Genomic DNA, 9,549 nt, shown 5'->3' on the forward strand with positions numbered 1-9,549 from the left:
TTGAATTTGATTATTATGGCAGTAATAAACAAATCTTTTCCACTTATTTGCATAGCAGTGTCTAGTGGTAGGTTTTCTAGCTTGTTTTATGACCTCCATACATTCCTGTGTGAGGTCTAAGTGCCCGAATTCTAGGATTTCAGGAGCCAAATTGCTAGATTCAGCGATGCTGGATTTGGATGTCTGATCTGTTGTTTGTGTTGTGTTAACAGATCTGGTCTGTTTGGCAGTTTGACATGAGGTACTACTGATAGGTCTAGTAGTGTTGTGTACCAAGGTTGCCTTGCCCATGTTGGTGCTATTAGTATGAGTTTGAGTTTGTTTTGACTCAACTTGTTTACTAGATATGGAAGAAGCGGGAGAGGGGGAAAAGCGTACGCAAATATCCCTGACCAGTTCATCCATAGTGCATTGCCCTGAGACTGATGTTGTGGGTACCTGGATGCGAAGTTTTGGCATTTTGAGTTTTCTTTTGTTGCAAATAGATCTATTTGTGGCGTTCCCCACATTCTGAAGTAAGTGTTCAGTATTTGGGGGTGAATTTCCCATTCGTGGATCTGTTGGTGATCCCGAGAGAGATTGTCTGCTAACTGATTCTGAATCCCTGGAATAAATTGTGCTATTAGGCGAATGTGGTTGTGAATCGCCCAATGCCATATTTTTTGTGTTAGGAGACACAACTGTGTCGAGTGTGTTCCTCCCTGTTTGTTTAGGTAATACATTGTTTTCATGTTGTCTGTTTTGACAAGAGTGTATTTGTGGGTTATTATGGGTTGAAATGCTTTGAGCGCTAGAAACACAGCTAACAGTTCTACGTGGTTTATATGAAACTGTCTTTGCTGAATGTCCCATTGTCCTTGGATGCTGTGCTGATTGAGGTGTGCTCCCCACCCTGTCATGGATGCATCTGTCGTTATTACGTATTGTGGCACTGGGTCTTGAAAAGGCCGCCCTTGGTTTAAATTTATACTGTTCCACCATTGAAGCGAGATGTATGTTTGGCGGTCTATCAAAACCAGATCTAGAAGTTGAACCTGTGCCTGTGACCACTGTGATGCTAGGCACTGTTGTAAGGGCTGCATGTGCAACCTTGCGTTTGGGACAATGGCTATGCATGAGGACATCATGCCTAGGAGTTTCATTACTAATTTGACCTGTATCTTTTGGTTTGGATACATGGCTTGTATTACATTGTGGAATGTTTGGACTCTTTGTGGACTTGGAGTGGCAATTCCTTTTACTGTGTTGATTGTTGCTCCTAGGTATTGCTGTGTTTGACACGGCAGAAGGTGTGACTTTGAGTAATTGATTGAGAAACCTAGTTTGTGTAGGGTTTCTATGACATAATTTGTGTGTTGTGAACACTATATTTGCGTGTTGGTTTTGATTAACCAATCGTCTAGGTACGGGAACACATGTATTTGCTGCCTTCTGATATGTGCAGCTACTACTGCTAGACATTTTGTAAAAACTCTTGGCGCAGTCATTATTCTGAATGGCAACACTTTGAATTGGTAATGTACCCCTTGGAATACAAACCTTAGATACTTTCTGTGTGAAGGATGTATTGGTATATGGAAATATGCATCCTTTAGATCCAGTGTTGTCATGTAGTCTTGTTGTTTGAGCAGTGGGATTACTTCTTGTAATGTAACCATGTGAAAGTGGTCTGATTTGATGTATGTATTTAATATTCTGAGATCTAGTATAGGTCTTAGAGTTTTGTCTTTTTTGGGTATCAGAAAGTACAGTGAGTAAACTCCTGTGTTTAGTTCTTGTTTTGGTACTAATTCTATTGCCTCTTTTTGGAGCAATGCTTGAACTTCTAATCCTAGAAGATTTATATGTTGTTTTGACATACTGTGTGTTTTCGGTGGGACTATTGGAGGGAATTCGAGAAATTCTATGCAATAACCATGCTGGATAATTGCTAGTACCCAAGTATCTGTTGTTATCTCCTCCCAATGTTTGTAAAATTGGCTTAGTCTTCCCCCCACAGGTGTTAGGTGATGGGGATGTGTGACTTGTAAGTCACTGCTTATTTTGAGGACTTTTGGGGCTTTGGAATTTTCCTCTATTTTTTTGGAATTGTCCCCCTCTATATTGCCCCCGAAAACTTCCCCGCTGATATTGGCTTTGGTAAGTGGGCCTTGTTTGTGATGTTGTGGTTTCTGTAGGTTGTCCTCGAAACCCTCCCCTAAAAGGTGTTTTGCGATATGTGCCTCTGCTCTGCGGGGAGTAGAGTGCGCCCTTGGCTTTTGCTGTATCAGTGTCTTTCTTGAGTTTATCAATAGCAGAGTCGACTTCCGGCCCAAACAACTGCTGTTCATTAAATGGCATATTTAGCACGGCTTGTTGAATTTCCGGCTTGAAACCTGACGTGCGCAGCCATGCGTGCCTTCTTATTGTTATTGCAGTATTTACTGTCCTTGCAGCCGTATCTGCTGCATCCATTGAAGACCGTACCTGATTATTAGAGATACTTTGTCCTTCTTCCACCACTTGTTGTGCTCTTTTTTGGAACTCCTTGGGTAAGTGTTCTATCAAATGTTGCATCTCATCCCAGTGAGCTCTATCATATCTTGCCAAAAGTGCTTGTGAATTGGCAATGCACCATTGGTTTGCTGCTTGTGCTGCAACCCTTTTGCCCGTAGCATCAAATTAGCGACTCTCTTTGTCTGGAGGTGGTGCGTCCCCCGAGGTATGAGAGTTCGCTCTCTTACGAGCTGCCCCGACAACTACTGAGTCCGGTGTTAACTGGGTTGTAATATAAACAGGATCTGTTGGCGGTGGCTTGTACTTTTTCTCCACCCTTGGAGTTATGGCTCGGCCTTTAACAGGATCCTGAAAGATTTGTTTTTAATGTTTTAGCATTCCTGGGAGCATAGGTAGTCTTTGGTATTGGCTATGAGTGGAGGATAGCGTGTTAAACAAAACGTCATCCTCAATTGGCTCGGAATGCAAGGTGACGTTATGGAAAGCAGCTGCCCTTGCGATCACCTGTGTGTAAGATGTATGGCCTCAGGAGGGGACGGCCTGGCAGGGTACGAGTCTGGGCTGTTGTCCGATACTGGAGCATCGTAAAGGTCCCATGCATCGGGATCATCTTGACTCATGGCAGTATGAGTCGGGGAGTGCATCAGTGGAGGAGTTGCTACTGGTGATGTGTGCACTGATGGTGGTGGAGACGGGGGTGGAGTTGTTTTCTTTGCCACCTTTGCCTGTGGCTCCTTGTCCTTTTTTTGAAAGGCAAGTTTTCTTTTTATTTTAATTGGGGGAAGAGTGGTTATCTTCCCTGTGTCTTGATGAATGTGGAGCCTCCTTTGAGTATAGTCTGTCTCTACAGCTTGAAGTTCCTCTACAAATCTATGTTTTTGCATTTGGGAGGACAATCCTTGTTCCTCTGTATAGGAACCTGTTTTCGGCTCCGAGGCTGGATGTTTCGGAACCGAAACTTTTTCGGACATCTTTTTAGGCTCCGAAGAAACCTTTGTAATTTTCGGCGTGGTGGTTTCTCGGTGCCGAATTTGTTCGGTGCCGCTGTCACGGTGCAGAAATTTCTCTGAGCCGATGTCTCGGGTCCGAGACTGCTGTGTGGCGGTATCTCGACCGGAGTCGGATGACTTCGACACCAGCGTGCCCTTTTTCGGTGCCTTGGCTCGGTCACCTATTTTTTGGGTTAAGCCATGGCCTGTTGGCGGCGGCGTCCCCTGGGCTTTTGTTGACTTCTCGTGAGTCTTATGTTTCGACGTCTTACTCACGGTTTTCGGCATTTCTTCGGCCTCGAGCTCTTCCGAGTCCGACTCTTGGATAGAGAAAGCTTCCTCCTCGAAAAGCTCTTATCCTGTCGGCGTCGAGGCCATCTGCAGTCTTCTGGCTCTTCGATCTCTTAACGTCTTTCTGGACCGAAACGCTCGACAGGCCTCACAAGTATCTTCCTTGTGCTCTGGGGACAAGCACAAGTTACAGACCAGATGCTGATCCGTATACGGATACTTGTTATGGCATTTTGGACAGAAGCGGAATGGGGTCCGTTCCATCAGCCTTGAAGTCGCACGTGGCCGGGCCGACCAGGCCCCGACGGGGGATCGAAAAAACCCCGAAGGGCCACCGGAGCTCTTCAAAATTCGGTGTCGATCTGTTGTAACTAACCCGATACCGAACGCAAACAATACCGACGTTTTTTCCGAGATTCTAACTAACTTTCCGACCCGAAACACGGAGCGAAAAGGAACACGTCCGAACCCGATGGCAGAAAAAAAACAATCTAAGATGGAGTCGACGCCCATGCGCAATGGAGTCGAAATGGGAGGAGTCCCTCGGTCTCGTGACTCGAAAAGACTTCTTCGAAGAAAAACAACTTGTAACACTCCGAGCCCAACACCAGGCGGCGGGATGTGCACAGCATGTGTATCTGCAGCTACACATGCCATCGAATGAAAATGTCACTTACCCAGTGTACATCTGTTCGTGGCATCAGTCGCTGAAGATTCACATGTTGTGCATAGCCCGCCATCTGGTGTTGGGTCGGAGTGTTACAAGTTGTTTTTCTTCGAAGAAGTCTTTCGAGTCACGGGACCGAGTGACTCCTCCTTTTTGTCTCCATTGCGCATGGGCGTCGACTCCATCTTTGATTGTTTTCCCCGCAGAGGGTGAGGTAGGAGTTGTGTTGTAGTAATAGTGCCCATGCAATGGAGTGAGTAAGAATGTACCAATTTAAGGTTTACTAATATATATACAGATGTGTAAGACTGAAGCTAACTTCCGAACTGCTACAGGCTCCCGGGGAGGCGGGTGGGCACATGTGAATCTTCAGCGACTGATGCCACGAACAGATGTACACTGGGTAAGTGACATTTTCAGTTCGATGGCATCTGTCGCTGTAGATACACATGTTGTGCATAGACTAGTAAGCAGTTATCTCCCCAAAAGCGGTGGCTCAGCCTGTAGGAGTGGAAGTGGTCTGAAATAAGGTTCTTAGTACGGCTTGACCTACTGTGGCTTGTTGTGCGGATAGCACGTCTACACAGTAGTGCTTGGTAAATGTGTGAGGCGTAGACCATGTGGCTGCCTTACATATTTAGTGCATTGGAATATTCCCTAGGAAGGCCATGGTAGCGCCTTTCTTTCTGGTGGAGTGTGCCCTTGGTGTAATGGGCAGTTGTCTTTTTGCTTTAAGGTAGCAGATTTGGATGCACTTAACTATCCATCTGGCTATACCCTGTTTCGATATTGGGTTTCCTACGTGAGGTTTTTGAAATGCAATAAACAGTTGTTTAGTTTTTCTGATGTTTTTAGTTCTGTCGATGTAGTACATTAGTGCTCTTTTGACGTCTAATGTATGTAGTGCCCTTTCAGCTATGGAATATGGCTGTGGGAAGAACACTGGTAGCTCTACCGTTTGATTTAGGTGGAACGGTGAAATAACCTTTGGCAAAAATTTAGGATTGGTCCTTAGGACTACTTTATTTTTGTGTAGTTGGATAAAAGGTTCTTGTATTGTAAACGCCTGAATTTCACTAACTCTTCTTAGAGATGTGATGGCGATGAGAAATGCAACTTTCCAGGTTAGGAATTGTATTTCGCAAGAATGCATAGGTTCAAAAGGTGGACCCATGAGTCTTGTTAAGACGATGTTGAGGTTCCATGAAGGAACAGGTGGTGTCCTTGGTGGTATAATTCTCTTGAGGCCTTCCATAAATGCTTTAATGACAGGTATCCTAAATAGTGAAGTTGAATGGGTAATCTGCAGGTATGCAGATATTGCTGCGAGATGTATTTTAATGGAAGAGAAGGCCAGGTTCGATTTTTGTAAGTGTAGTAAGTAACCCACTACATCCTTTGGAGATGCGTGTAATGGTTGAATTTGATTATGATGGCAGTAGCAAACAAACCTTTTCCATTTGCTTGCATAGCAGTGTCTAGTGGATGGTCTTCTAGCTTGCTTTATCACTTCCATACATTCTCGTGTGAGGTTTAAGTGTCCGAATTCTAGGATTTCAGGAGCCAGATTGCTAGATTCAGCGATGCTGGGTTTGGATGCCTGATCTGTTGTTTGTGTTGTGTTAACAGATCTGGCCTGTTGGGCAACTTGACGTGGGGTACTACTGATAGGTCTAGCAGTGTTGTGTACCATGGTTGCCTTGCCCATGTTGGTGCTATCAGTATGAGTTTGAGTTTGTTTTGACTCAATTTGTTTACTAGAAATGGAAGGAGAGGGAGAGGGGGAAAAGCGTACGCAAATATCCCTGACCAGTTCATCCATAGGGCATTGCCTTGAGACAGCCTGTGTGGTTATCTGGATGCGAAGTTTTGGCATTTTGCGTTCTCCTTTGTTGCAATAAGTCTATTTGAGGTGTTCCCCAACGGTTGAAGTAAGTGTTTAGAATTTGGGGGTGAATTTCCCATTCGTGGACCTGTTGGTGATCTCGAGAGAGATTGTCTGCAAGTTGATTCTGGATCCCTGGAATAAACTGTGCTATTAGGCGAATGTGGTTGTGAATTGCCCATTGCCATAGTTTTTGTGCCAGAAGGCACAGCTGTGTTGAGTGTGTCCCCCCTCGTTTGTTTAGATAATACATTGTTGTCATGTTGTCCGTTTTGACAAGAATGTATTTGTGAGTTATGATTGGTTGAAATGCTTTTAATGCTTGGAAAACTGCTAGTAGTTCGAGGTGATTTATATGCAGCTTTCTTTGATGTACGTCCCATTGTCCTTGTATGCTGTGGTGATTGAGGTGTGCTCCCCACCCTGTCATGGAAGCATCTGTTATCATCACGTATTGTGGCACTGGGTCTTGGAAAGGCCGCCCTTTGTTTAAATTTATGTTGTTCCACCAAAGAAGCGAGAGGTATGTTAGGCGGTCTATCAACACCAGATCTAGAAGCTGACCCTGTGCTTGAGACCATTGTGATGCTAGGCACTTTTGTAAGGGCTGCATGTGCAACCTTGCGTGTGGGACAATGGCTATGCATGAGGACATCATGCCTAGGAGTTGTAATATCACCTTCGCCTGTACTCTTTGTGTTGGATACATGCGTTGTATAATCCTTTGGAAATTTTGAACCCTTTGTGGACTTGGAGTGGCTATTCCCTTTGTTGTATCTATTGTGGCTCCTAGGTATTGTTGTACCTTGCACGGCAGAATGTGTGATTTTGCATAGTTGATGGTGAAACCGAGTTTGTAGAGGGTTTGCACGACCTGATCTGTGTGGTGCGAGCACCTTGTCAGTGAGTCGGTCTTGAGTAGCCAGTCGTCCAGATACGGGAATACGTGTATTTGCTGCCTTCTGATGTGTGCAGCCACTACTGCTAGGCACTTTGTGAAGACTCTTGGTCTCAGTGTTTTGTCCTTTTTTGGTATTAGGAAGTACAGCGAATAAACTCCTGTGTTTATTTGTGTCTTTGGTACTAGTTCTATTGCATTCTTTTGCAATAATGCTTGAACTTCTATTTCCAGAAGGTCTGAATTTTGTTTTGATAAATTCTGTGCTTTTGGTGGTATGTTTGGAGGGATTTGCAGAAATTCTATGCAATAACCATGTTGGATAATTGCTAAGACCCAAGTGTCTGTAGTTATTTCCTCCCATGCTTTGTAATATTGACCTATTCTTCCCCCCACTGGTGTTGTGTGGAGGGGGTGAGTGACATCTGAGTCACTGCTTGGTTGTAGGGGTTTTGGGGCTTTGAAATTTTCCTCTATTCCTAGGGAATTGCCCTCCTCTGTATTGGCCCCGAAATCCTCCCCTGTACTGTCCCTGGTCGCTGGACGGTGTGGCCTGTGAGGTGCTGGCTTGTGTGGCCTGACCCCGAAACCCCCCTCTAAAGGGTGTCTTGCGGAAGGTGCTGTAGGTTCCTCTGCTCTGCGGGGAGTAGAGTGCGCCCATGGCTTTAGCAGTGTCAGTGTCCTTTTTAAGTTTCTCAATTGCCGTGTCCACTTCTGGTCCGAACAATTGTTTCTCGTTGAATGGCATATTGAGCACTGCCTGCTGTATCTCTGGTTTGAACCCAGACGTTCGTAGCCATGCGTGCCTTCTTATAGTTACAGCTGTGTTAATTGTCCTCGCGGCTGTGTCCGCTGCGTCCATAGAGGAGCGTATCTGATTGTTCGATATGTTCTGTCCTTCTTCAACTACCTGCTTTGCCCTCTTTTGTAGTTCCTTGGGTAGATGCTCAATGAGGTGTTGCATCTCATCCCAATGGGCTCTGTCATAGCGCGCAAGTAGTGCTTGGGAGTTAGCGATGCGCCATTGGTTTGCAGCTTGTACTGCGACTCTCTTTCCGGCTGCATCGAACTTGCGGCTCTCTTTATCTGGGGGTGGAGCATCCCCAGATGTGTGGGAGTTGGCTCTCTTACGAGCTGCTCCTACTACGACGGAATCTGGTGGCAGCTGTGTGGTGATGAAAACAGGGTCCGTGGGAGGTGCCTTATATTTCTTTTCCACCCTTGCTGTTATTGCCCTACTCTTGACCGGCTCCTTGAAGATGTCTTTAGCGTGACGAAGCATTCCTGGGAGCATAGGCAGGCTTTGGTAGGAGCTGTGGGTGGAGGAGAGGGTGTTGAATAAGAAGTCATCCTCGACTTGTTCTGAGTGGAGGTTTACGTTGTGGAATTCTGCAGCTCTAGCCACCACTTGAGAATATGCTGTGCTATCTTCTGGTGGTGAGGGCTTCGTAGGATACGCTTCCGGACTGTTGTCCGACACTGGGGCGTCGTATAAGTCCCAAGCGTCTTGGTCCTGGTCACCTTGGCTCACGGTGGTGTGAGCCGGAGAATGTGGAGGAGTTTGTGCTGGTGAAATGTTAGCCACAGGTGGAGGAGAGGGTGGCGGAGTAACCTTCTTTGCCACTTTTGTTAGTGGTGCTGGGTCTGTTTGAAACTCCAGTCTCCTCTTTCTCCTAATAGGGGGAAGGGTGCTTATTTTCCCCGTTCCTTCCTGTATGAAAATACGTTTTTGCGTATGGTCCACATCGGTGGATTGCAGCTCCTCCTCAAATCTATGCTTTCGCATCTGAGAGGACAGAGTGCTCCTCTGAATAGGATCCTGAGACTGGGTCGGTTGCGGGTCTTTTCGGCACCGAAACCCTGTCTGTATGTTTTTTCGGCTCCGAGGTGACTTTTTTCTTCTTTGGAGTCGAAACCTCTCGGCGTCGATCTTCGTCGGTGCCGCTGTCTCGGCGTCGAGCCGTTTCGGCACCACTATCTCGGTGTCGATGTTTTTCTGCAGCACTTTCTTGATCCTGAGAAGGCTGCGTGCCGGTGTCTCGACCGGAGTCGGACGATCTCGGCACTGTTTGGGCCTTTTTCGGTGCCGATGGTCGGTCACCGAATTTATGGGTGGAGCCATGGCCTGGTGGCAGTGGCGTCCCCTGGGCCTTGTCACTTTTCTTATGTGTTGTTTTCGACGTCTTACTCACGGTTCTTTGATCGTCGAATTCCTCGGAGTCCGATTCGTGGATCGAAAAGGTTTCTTCTTCCTCTTGTTCCTCGAACTCTCGTGGACGCCATCTGAAGTCTCCTGGCTCGACGGTCACGGAGTGTCTTTCGG

The sequence above is a fragment of the Pleurodeles waltl genome, chromosome 1_2, assembly GCF_031143425.1.
Source record: "Pleurodeles waltl isolate 20211129_DDA chromosome 1_2, aPleWal1.hap1.20221129, whole genome shotgun sequence".
NCBI lineage: Eukaryota > Metazoa > Chordata > Amphibia > Caudata > Salamandridae > Pleurodeles > Pleurodeles waltl.